Consider the following 11,375-nt stretch of genomic DNA (forward strand, 5'->3'; position numbering starts at 1 on the left):
CAGTCTTCACATGAATCAAGTTAATCTACCCTATAAGAACCATTTGTCTTATGAAATGGTAGTGAACCTCAATATGTTTGGAAGCATGGTAGACAGGATTGCTAGCCAACATAACACTACTGAGGTTATCACAATGCAATCTCACTCTGCTTTCCAACTGTATTCCCAAGTCTTTCAACAGTTTCATCAACCAAATTGCTTTGCAAGCCACTAAGGCAACTCCTCTGTACTCAGCTTGTATTGGACAATGCAACAATAGGCTATTTCTTACTCTACCAAACTGATCATAATGTTGCCCAATCCAAATGCATAACCACTGGTTGACCTCCTGTCATAGGCACAACCAGCCCAATCAGCATATGAGCTTTTAGAAGCAGCTTTGACTACTGCCTTAACTTCATCGTAAGAAGCATATTTGTCCAATCGGTAACTCAAATCAACAACTGAAACATTAGGAGTCGGAATTATAAATGCCATGCTATCAACTTGCCATTTAGCGCAGGTAGAACCTTTCCCACTGCCTTTGTAGCACCAGTTGAGCTAGGGATGATGTTTTGTGCCGCACCCCTACCTCCTCGCTAGTCCTTCCCAGAAGGACCATCCACTGTCTTTTGAGTTGCAGTAGTTGCATGGACCGTAGTCATCAGTACTATGGGGTAAGTGCACTGAAGGACAACATGTCACGAAGTGGTGGAGCCCGTGGCATGCCCATGAATAGAGATCTTGGCAAACCACCACATCCCAAACTCCATCAGGGTTGGAGTTATTAGTTGGGATGGCTACTTGTTCACTTCATCCAGATGTTGCAGAGAGAAGCCATGGTTTGATCCAGAAGACTCAGACACTCGTGCTTTCGTCAGAGGAAAACAGAGGCAAATTGGCAAACCCTTTCTATCATTTAGAACACTTGGGAGAAGATGTACAAAAGGCTAAGGAAAGAGAACCTTTACTTGTACGCATGCAACGTGTATCAGATGTCAAGCATGAGAAGGACTATTTACTTAACAGGTCACTTATAGCTCAATTACAAGCACAAAAGGAGCGAGTAGCTACTGCAGAAATAGATCATTCCAAGAAGTTGGGACTGGGCATCAAACTTCTCCCTCCCTCAAAAGAAGATGCAGAAGAGGCTCTTAAAGTCAAGTTTGCCAGGAACTTTGAAGCCAACAGAAAGCGGAAAAGGGCAGCTATACAAGCATTGTCAAATTTCTCAAGTTCTTCAAAGCAATGCTATTCTTCTCCCATAGATGAAGATCAAAAGTTGCAGTTGCTTGCAAAACTAAATGCAGCTGCAGTTTATAGCTTTGTTACTGGCAGGGTCAAACCATCCTCTCAGCCTAAAACCATAGAGACAACTCCAAGAAAGAAATTCAGGATCACAAAACCAACTTGATGGCAGCAAAGCTAACTTCTGTATTAGCATTTTCAGTCTAGTCTTACTGGTTTTCAAGCCAACACTGGCAAAGTTTGGTTTACAACTTATTCTGTCTGGATATATCATCATACACTGTTCTAGAGGAGTTCATTGTAAGGAGTCAGTATGAGGACTTGGAAGAGAAAGCAAAGTTACAATCCTAAACATAGTATGACCAGAGTACATGTTCTGCTGTTTGAAGGGATCCTTTCACCCCATTCAAGATCTGCAAACCCAGCTCCTGGGATCCCTCCCTGTTTCCCTTCACCCACATGACTATATGTGCTGCCAAGGCCAAGGTCTGTTGCTGCTGTAGCTTCAAAAGTCCTCTTGAGGACTTGTCTTCTGAAAGGGAGATAGCAACGCTTCCAATGATGCTTGGACATAAGTGTATTCATTAGAAAGAAGAGTCACAAGAGTCCACTGCTCAAGTCAATGCTTTGAAGCTGGAGCTTCAACACAAGGATTCAAACCTTTTTGACACACAGCATCCAAGTCATTGTTTGACAGATCCAGGGTGGTCAAAAGCTCTAACTCGGCAAATATATCAGGAAGGTTGCTTGATAGTTGGTTACCACTGACATTCAATGTGGCCAAGTTGCTCAAGCCAGAAAGAGCAAATGGTAGATTTCCTGTGAACAAGTTGGAGGATAGAAATAGTTGTTATACATGGGGTGGAAACTCATTTTAGAGTTTCTAGAAGCATTTGGGACATATATAATTCATGTCAAGGCAAGCAAGGGCACAATTATTGCGTGCAAGGAGTGCTAAAAAGGCAGTATCACATATCTTGCTGACTCCACTTTCACTGTCTTGCTTCAGAAGCTGGGGTTGATCCTCCCTTCTGCAAGAGCAGTTCTGGCTCTCCTGACATACTACTTGAGCTATAACATTTTTGCAGCAGCAAGCACGTGTAGCTCAGGATTCTGAAGTAACAAAAGGCTTGGCACTTTGATTCTTTTGATAGTGGCACTTATATGCTCATGTTGGTATGAAGATGTTCATGCAAGTGGCAATGGTACTCATGGGATATGCCTATGCCTTTGATTGGCAATCTTGGTAATGATACTTATGATTGGTCTTGAGATGATCATGTTTGACAAGGTTATGCTCTTATTGGCAAATGCATTTGGCCATGGTGGCAATGGTTTGGATCATATTAGCAACGACTTTCAACCTACAATGATTTACAAGACAACTTCCAACTCATAGGTCTCCCAAAGGTCCTCATTCAGTTTGATAAGTTGGTTAGACCCTACAAGGTATCGACTGTTCAAAATGGGCCTTTCAGAGTTAAACACAGGGCGCTGGACTACACAGTTCAGCCACGCATTTCTTATTATAGAATTTTCTGTATAAGACTTGTTATTACATACCTATGCTCTTTGCATAGAGGGGATTGATATCTTTGACTAGAGCTTGAAAGCTCCTCGATCGGAGCTCCCATTGGAGAGTTACAGCCACTTTTGTATGCAGTGATCCTGTGGGATAGGCAACAGTCCTACACAATTAGCCCACAAAAGTCTATTACAGCAAAGCCTTCTTCTGTGACCGAGTGCAGACTCTATAGCTTGATTGGAAGACCTCCCCTTTGATCTAAACTAAAAACCTCCCCATTCCACCCTACAGTTTGGGAGATACACTTAGTTTTGTGCCCAGAGGTACTGTAGGACAGGCATCAGTCCTACACAGTCAGCCCACAAAAAGTGAATACAGAAAAGCCCTGATCATTTACTGTCAAAGATGTTTTTACATATCCTCGTAGAGGGGATTGAGGGCTTTCATTTGAATAAAAAATTTTGGCGATCGGAGCTTTCTAGCTCAAGATATCATCATTTCTGTAACAAGGGGTCTAGTGGACTGCACTGGGGATGGCAGGCCACAAGAGTAAAGCAAAGGCCCAGGAGGACTTCCAGCGTGAAATAAGGGACTCCCGCGCATCAATGAACGATCCTAGCTCAGCCCAGGAGGATCGTGAAGACATGTTTGAAGAGGGTGCCCCCGAGATAGACCGCTTATCTATGCTCAACCAAACCTTATGCCAACATGAGACCCGTCATGCTGAACGACATCGAGAGATGGAGCAATGCCACAGGGAGATGGAAACCTGCCAGGATCACCGTCATTCCGAGATGATGGCCAAGATGGACTTACTCATAGAGGGCATGGGCGCCCTCATCCCTACCATTGCCCCTCCCCCCCGGATCGACCCAGGGAGTATGTCCCTCCCCGTGAGGCTAACCGCCCTCCCCCCTTGGAGACCAGGCATGGCCCACAAGGTCTCGGTGGTACCCATGGCATTCCCCATAGCACTTATGAGACGGGTGAGCCTTCCACCCGACATGATGAACCCCTCCTTCCCTCTCCCGTTACGAATCCTTCAAGCCCATCCTTGGCACCCTAGCTCCCCCATAATGGAAGCTATATGCAAGGGAAAAATGCAAATTTTGGGCATCATAGTATGTAGGCTGCACATGGGCACCATGCACATGGCAATTTTGGGCAGCAAGGACCCAATGTTCAATTTGGTTTGCATGTACTGCATGGGCAGCAAGGTCCCAATGCAAGTGCACATGGGTAGCATGGGAATTTTGGGCAGCAAGGCCCTAATAATTGTTGAGATATCGAGCTCCACTCGTGATACGCCAGGGTGACCGTTGTGTATTTATGTCACCGACTTGTCAGTTGCAGATGCGGTTGGTACACCGCCCCTGAATAATAGCTACATGATAGCTATCCTTATCTACTCTAGTTCGTGGCTCAGTTAGTATGCCACCTTAGTTAGTTGAGTTTGGTTTGAGACCCATATCTAGGGTTCTTCTATTTTCTTTGTACGAGAGTTCTTTTGGCTTACACAACTAAGAAGAGGAAAACTGTTTTCAGCCTCCACCCTTGTGTGTCTTCCCCCATTGTGCAAGCAAGAAAGCTTCAAGCGAGACTCCTTCCTTCTCTCCCATAATCTTGACATGGTATCAGAGCCTTGTTCGTGGTAAGGAGCTCAAGAAAGCAAGCCAAGCTCGCGGTGGTCTGGTAAGAGGAGCAGTGTTGCTTTCATTTCCCGTTTTGGGAGCAGATCTCTGCAGGTAGCACAGCCGGAAATTGCAGGAGTGCATTGTCTCAGGTTGAGACGCCCTTCGCGCTGAAGCAAGAGGGCAGTATATGCTGCGGGAGAGAGCTTTAGCTCTTGGCGACCCTGTTTTTTTGATTTGAGGCCATTTCGGGGCCTGTTTTGCAGACGGAAGTTTTCTGCACGCACTCAAGAAAAGGCTCAGTTTTATGCTGTGCGACCACTGTTCTACAGGTCGGTGAAAAGTTACTGTAGAAATTGCATCGTATGCTTGTGCGCAGAGACATTGGGAGTTACAGAATCATCCTTGGTTCCTGTTTATGCAAAATCGTCACTAGGAAGTGACTGTGTGGTCAAATACCACCTTCGCCAGTTTTGCAGATTTGCCCTTGTGAGGCTGAAGCTGTGTTCTTTGCAGTGACAGAACTTTTTGCAGTATTCTGTAATGGCGTCTGATTCTCTCTCACAGATTGTCACTGAAAAGCTTGACAAGAACAACTTCCAAGCATGGAAGTTTAGAATGACGAATTTCCTTATGGGAAAAGGATATTGGGAATTTGTTGCAGGAAATGAAGAAGAACCAGTTCTTCCTGATGTTCCCAATCAACAGCAAATGCAGTCATTTAAAGCATGGCATGAGAGAGCCAGGAAAGTTATGTATTGGCTGTCTATCAGCATTTCAGACTCTATGATTGTGCATATTCAAGATGCAAGTACGCCAAAGGAGGCATGGGATACTCTGTCAAAGATGTATAGCACAAATACACAAGCCAGGAAAATGCAGCTCAAGCAAGAGTTGCACAATGTGCAAAGAGAAAATATGAGCATCAATGACTACCACATGAAGGTGAAGAAGATTGCAGATGCACTTGCTTCCATTGGGTCACCAGTGGAAGATGATGATTTAGTTTCCGTGACCTTGAATGGTCTAGGAAAGGATTATGCACAGTTTCGGACATCCATTTCAGTCCGTGAAAGATTTCCTGATTTTGAGGAGTTGATTGCTCTTCTAATTTCTGAGGAACAGAGAAATGGTGGTGCATCTTCTTCAGGAGGAACTTCAAAAGAAGCTGTCTTCTACTCAAATGCTGGAAGAGGTAGAGGCAGAGGTAGAGGAGGCCGATTTGGAGGCCGTGGCAGAAATCAGAATATGCAGCAAACTCAAGAAAACCAGTCCTATGGAGGAGGACATGGTAACTCTAGAGGCAGGGGGAGCCAAAGAGGTCGTGGTGGATGGCAAAGAGGCCAAAATGCAAACAGTAATGTTGAATGCTACTACTGTGGTAAAATGGGTCATATGGCTAAAGACTGCTATAAAAAGCAAAATGACATCATGAATGGAAAACTGCAACAAGGGAATTATGCATCTTCTAGTAGACAGGGTGATGACAGAAATGAGCATTTGTTCATGGTGCAGCACATGAACAATTCTATGACAAGTGCAGAAGAAAGCAATGATGTATGGTATGTTGACTCAGGTGCATCAAACCACATGACAGGTCATGCAGAATGGATGGAGGATGCAAGGAAAATGGAAAAACCAGGATTTGTGGAGACTGGTGATGATACTGCACATCCTATTGTGCAGATTGGAAAAATTCCCTTGTCTATGCAGGGTGGGAAAAAGAAATACCTGTCCGATGTATTTCATGTCCCGAATATCACCAAGAATCTGGTTTCAGTTGGTCAAATGGTTGAACAGGGCTTGCAGGTCAGATTTAATCCTCATGGATGCTTTGTTGAGGATATGAAAAATAAAGGTCGCTTGATAGCAAAAGGAAAGAAGAAGGGCAGAATGTTTACATTGGATGCAGACATGTCTGAATTGAGTGCAGCAATGTTTGCACATGGGACCGGTGTAGTTGCAGATATTGATATCTGGCATAAACGCATTGGTCATGTTAATGTACAGCGACTTAAATCAATGCAGGCCCAAAATATTGTTGCAGGATTGCCCAAATTCAAGGTTGCAGAAATGCACAAGGTATGTGAAGCCTGTCAGTTTGGAAAACAGGCAAGGAAACCATTTCCTAGACATGTTCAAGAGAGTGAGAAGCCATTGGAATTAATCCACTCTGATGTGTGGACTACTAAAGCTGCATCTCTTGGAGGCTGTCATTATTTTGTCACTTTTATTGATGACTATAGCAGAAAAGTTTGGGTGTATTTTATGAAAAAGAAAAGTGAAGTTTTTGGGCATTTCAAAACCCTTAAAGCTATGGCTGAAAAAGAAACAGGTCTGCAAATAAAATGCCTAAGGTCAGATGGAGGGGGAGAGTACCTCTCAAATGAGTTTGCAAAGTTCTTGCAGGAGCATGGCATAAAGCAGCAATATTCATGCAGTTATACCCCACAACAAAATGGAATTGCAGAAAGGAAAAACAGGCATATTGGGGAGGTATCTCGTGCCATGCTCAATGAAAAAGACTTGCCAGATTTTTATTGGGCTGAAGCAGTTGCTACAGCAGTCTACATAATGAACAGGACTCCCACTGCAGCAATACATGGAATGACTCCAGAGGAGAGGTATACTGGTAGGAAACCAGATATTTCTCATTTGAAAATTTTTGGTTGCATTGCCTATGTACATGTGCCAGATGAGCTGAGATCCAAGTTGGATCCAAAAGCTGAGAAGTGCATCTTTATTGGTTACTCTCTGCAGCAAAAAGGGTATAGATGCTATAACCCTTCTACTCGTAAGTTTACAGTGAGCAGAGATGTTGTTTTTGATGAGATGAGTAGCTGGTATAAACCAGTAAATGTGATTGATGATGTAGATGCACAAAATGGTAATGCTGCACAGAATTCACAGCAGCAGTCACAAAATATTAGTGGACCTGGAGCGTCCTCTAGCAGTGGTTCACATTCTTCGCCATGGACAGGCAGATTGAGATCAGGAGAATCTTCTCAAAGCAATGCAGATAGTGGTATGCAGGTATCACGAAAAGGAAAAGAGAAGGTTGATCAGCCCATGTTTGATGTGAATGCAGGTCACTCTTATGTGGATGGTGAATCCAGTGGCTCAGAACAGAGCATTGATGATGAGTTGGGTATTCCTTCTATTGTTACACCTGGAGTAAGGAAGACCAGGGATGTTTTGAGAGCACCTGGGAGTGAACCCACTTTGCGCAGGTCTACTAGAGTTAGGTATCCTGTGGATAGGCTGAAATATGATGGATTTACATCCATTCATTATGCATATATGGTTAAAGTGATACAGGAACCAGAACCCACTTCTTTTGAGGAAGCCATGGGAAAAGAAAAATGGGAGAAAGCCATGGATGAAGAAATGGATGCCTTGGAAGCAAATGCTACATGGGAATTGGTACCTTTACCTAAAGGTAAAAATGCAATTGGCTGTAAGTGGGTTTATAAGGTGAAGCACAATGCAGATGGTTCTGTGAACAGATACAAGGCAAGATTAGTAGTCAAGGGGTATGCACAAACATATGGCATTGACTATGAAGAAACATTCAGTCCGGTTGCAAGGATGGCAACTGTAAGAGCAGTCATTGCTATGGCTGCATCAAAGGGATGGTCTTTACATCAGATGGATGTAAAGAATGCCTTCTTGCATGGTGATTTGCAAGAAGAGGTCTATATGGAGCAGCCACCAGGTTATGTGCATGCTGTTCATCCTGAGTTTGTTTGCAGGTTGAAGAAAGCCTTGTATGGCTTGAAGCAAGCACCTAGAGCATGGTCTGACAAGATAGGACAGTATCTTGTCACTATTGGCTTTCAGATTTCCAAGGCAGATTTCTCACTTTATGTGAGAAAAACAGAGAAAGGTATTATGCTACTTGTCATTTATGTTGATGATTTGATTATGACAGGTGACAGTGATGAAGATATCCTTCATGTGAAAATGCTATTGAAGCAAAAGTTTGAGATGAAGGATTTGGGAGAGCTGCGTTATTTCTTGGGCATTGAAGTGATTAGATCACCAAGTGGGATACAGCTCTTGCAGAGGCAGTATGGATTGGACATGCTGTCCAAATATGGGATGACAGGCTGTAAGCCTATTTCAGTTCCTTTGGAGCAGAATGTGAAGCTGAGCACAGATGCAGGTGAGCTTCTAGAAGACCCTACTATGTACAGACGCATAGTAGGAAGTTTGATTTATATGACTATTACCAGGCCAGATTTGAGCTATGTTGTTGGATTGGTAAGTCAGTTTATGCAGGCTCCAAGGAAACCACATTTGGATGCGGCTAGACGCATACTCAGGTATGTGAAGTCCACATTGCAGTATGGACTATTTTATGAGACTGGGGTTCAGATACAGCTGCATGGATACACTGATGCTGATTGGGCTGGTAGCATTTCTGATAGACGATCTACCAGTGGATATGTGTTCTCTTTTGGGAGTGCTGCAGTCACTTGGAGCAGCAAGAAACAGCCTACAGTTGCCTTGTCCAGCACAGAGGCTGAGTACAGGGGTGCAGCAATGGCTGCATGTGAGGTAGCTTGGTTGCATAAGCTACTTTATGATATGCATCAGTCTACAGATGGGCCAGTTGTCATTTATTGTGACAACATGAGTAGTATACACTTGGCAAATAACCCAGTCTATCATGCTAGAACAAAGCACATTGAGGTGCATTATCACTATGTGCGGGAGAGGGTTTTACTAGGTCTTATTGATCTAGTTTATGTCAGCACAGAGGATCAGGTAGCTGACATATTCACGAAGGCATTGGGCGCAGAGAAGCTGCGCAAGTTCAGAGACCTGCTTGGTGTGCAGGAATTGGGATTGAGCTCGAGGGGGAGTGTTGAGATATCGAGCTCCACTCGTGATACGCCAGGGTGACCGTTGTGTATTTATGTCACCGACTTGTCAGTTGCAGATGCGGTTGGTACACCGCCCCTGAATAATAGCTACATGATAGCTATCCTTATCTACTCTAGTTCGTGGCTCAGTTAGTATGCCACCTTAGTTAGTTGAGTTTGGTTTGAGACCCATATCTAGGGTTCTTCTATTTTCTTTGTACGAGAGTTCTTTTGGCTTACACAACTAAGAAGAGGAAAACTGTTTTCAGCCTCCACCCTTGTGTGTCTTCCCCCATTGTGCAAGCAAGAAAGCTTCAAGCGAGACTCCTTCCTTCTCTCCCATAATCTTGACAATAATCAGTGTGGTCCACATATAATGCATGGGCAGCATGGCACCCATGAGCATTTTGGTCAGCAAGGCATGTATGGGCATTCTCATGGACATTATGAGTACCATGACCATTGGCATGGGTTCGATGTGCAAAGGCAAGTGCGTACACCTACTTATAGTCAACATGTATATGATGAGTGTGAATATTTTGAGTAGTATGCATCTGATGACTATATATGTTCTTATGAACTACATTCTGGTCACATACATGGACAACCATCTAGACAACATTATGTACATGGAAAACATCATGCAAATGTATATGAGTATGTACATGGGGAGAAACATCATTATCAGTAATGGAGTGCTCGATATCATCAGCCACTTGATTATTACTATAAGCAACATGCGCATCCTTATGAGCCACATGACACTTCTCAAGAACGATGCCATGATGAGAGCATCTCACTGCCACAGGCTCATGAGCAGATGCCCCATCAACCCAAGGCCCTTACCTTTGAATGCCCAGTAATAGCCATGCATGTGAAACTCATGGACATGAAATGCCTAGGGATTGATGCATTGAATGCTGTATTGATTGCAGCCTCATCTGCTCCAATCCGATTTGACCTAGTGGTTCCCAATGAGTTTATGGACAAGTCAATGCATACTACCATATGGGTCGGTAAGGATCTTGTGCCACCATCAGTGCTTCATGATGACACCATGAATTACTTCTATGATATAGCGGATGCATTGGATCACAATTATCCTTTTGACCCTGGTGGAAGTATGGTGACCCATGCTTATATGGATGACCCTTGTGCTCTTGATGCTTATTATGGAGGTTATCCATTTGATCCAGGGGAACAAAATGGTCTTGGAAAAGCCCTATGCTGATCAGCATTTCAGCAGTGCAGTTCTTTCCCTACTCCAAGGATGCAAGTTTGATTGAGCAGTAGCTAAATTTGCCCAGTCTGTGAAATGCAAACAACTTACAGATAGCATACTATTTCAGAATAGTTTTTACCTTGCATTAATGACAGTCAAGTGTCACCTATATGGCTTGAAAGTACGCTTCATGAGCTTCGTTTTGACATGTCACATGCCTCAATCGGAGCTGCCCATAAGAAGTTATGACCAGTTTTCTCCACCAGGCTTGTTCTGGATAGCATGCTGTCCATTGTTTGTCAGCCCCTAGCTGTCAAGGATGATGTTGTCTCTACCGACTTTGTTGGGGATGAGAGATCTAGTGTCTTCACAAAGATCTGCATACCACTACAAAGACGTAAAACAAGATGGAGAGTACTTTCTTTCTAGATATTGTATTATGCCACGGTGTGACCATCCTCAAGCTGTTTGCCAGCAAAGATCAGTCTTTGCTAGTCAGGCGGGATGCTCTCCTTATCTTGAATCTTGGTCTTGACATTATCATTGGTATCAGAGCTCTCAACTTGCCGCTGCAGATGCTACATTCCAGAATCTGGACTCTTCAGAGATATCACTCACAGATGTGAGCCATTACTTTGACTCAGACCCAACAAAACTAGTGCAAGGATTGAGGAAGGAGGAGAGAGAAAGGAAGGATCAATGCTGCCTATCTTCTTCTGAAAAGTCTTCAATGCTGCCTGTCTTCTTCTTGGGAATGCCCACTGGTCACTCCAGTGCTCCCTCTAAGTGTTGCAGTGTCCTCCTCCACTAAAACCCTAGAATTTTTACCTCAATGTTGAAAAACGACCTGCCATTTTTGTCTTTCTGCCTCCATTTTTGGTCCAAGCTCCATTCAAGACTCC

At 43.8% G+C, this 11,375-nt stretch overlaps 1 pseudogene; it reads left to right on the forward strand.

Annotated features, from left to right (window-relative positions):
* Window positions 1–651: 651 nt before the first annotated feature.
* On the forward strand, window positions 652–1,677 carry LOC148030076 (uncharacterized; annotated as a pseudogene).
* Window positions 1,678–11,375: the final 9,698 nt, after the last annotated feature.

This window comes from Lygodium microphyllum, chromosome 10 (assembly GCF_053477565.2).
Source record: "Lygodium microphyllum isolate KBCC chromosome 10, Lygodium_microphyllum_v1.1.10, whole genome shotgun sequence".
NCBI classification, from domain to species: Eukaryota; Viridiplantae; Streptophyta; class Polypodiopsida; order Schizaeales; family Lygodiaceae; genus Lygodium; species Lygodium microphyllum.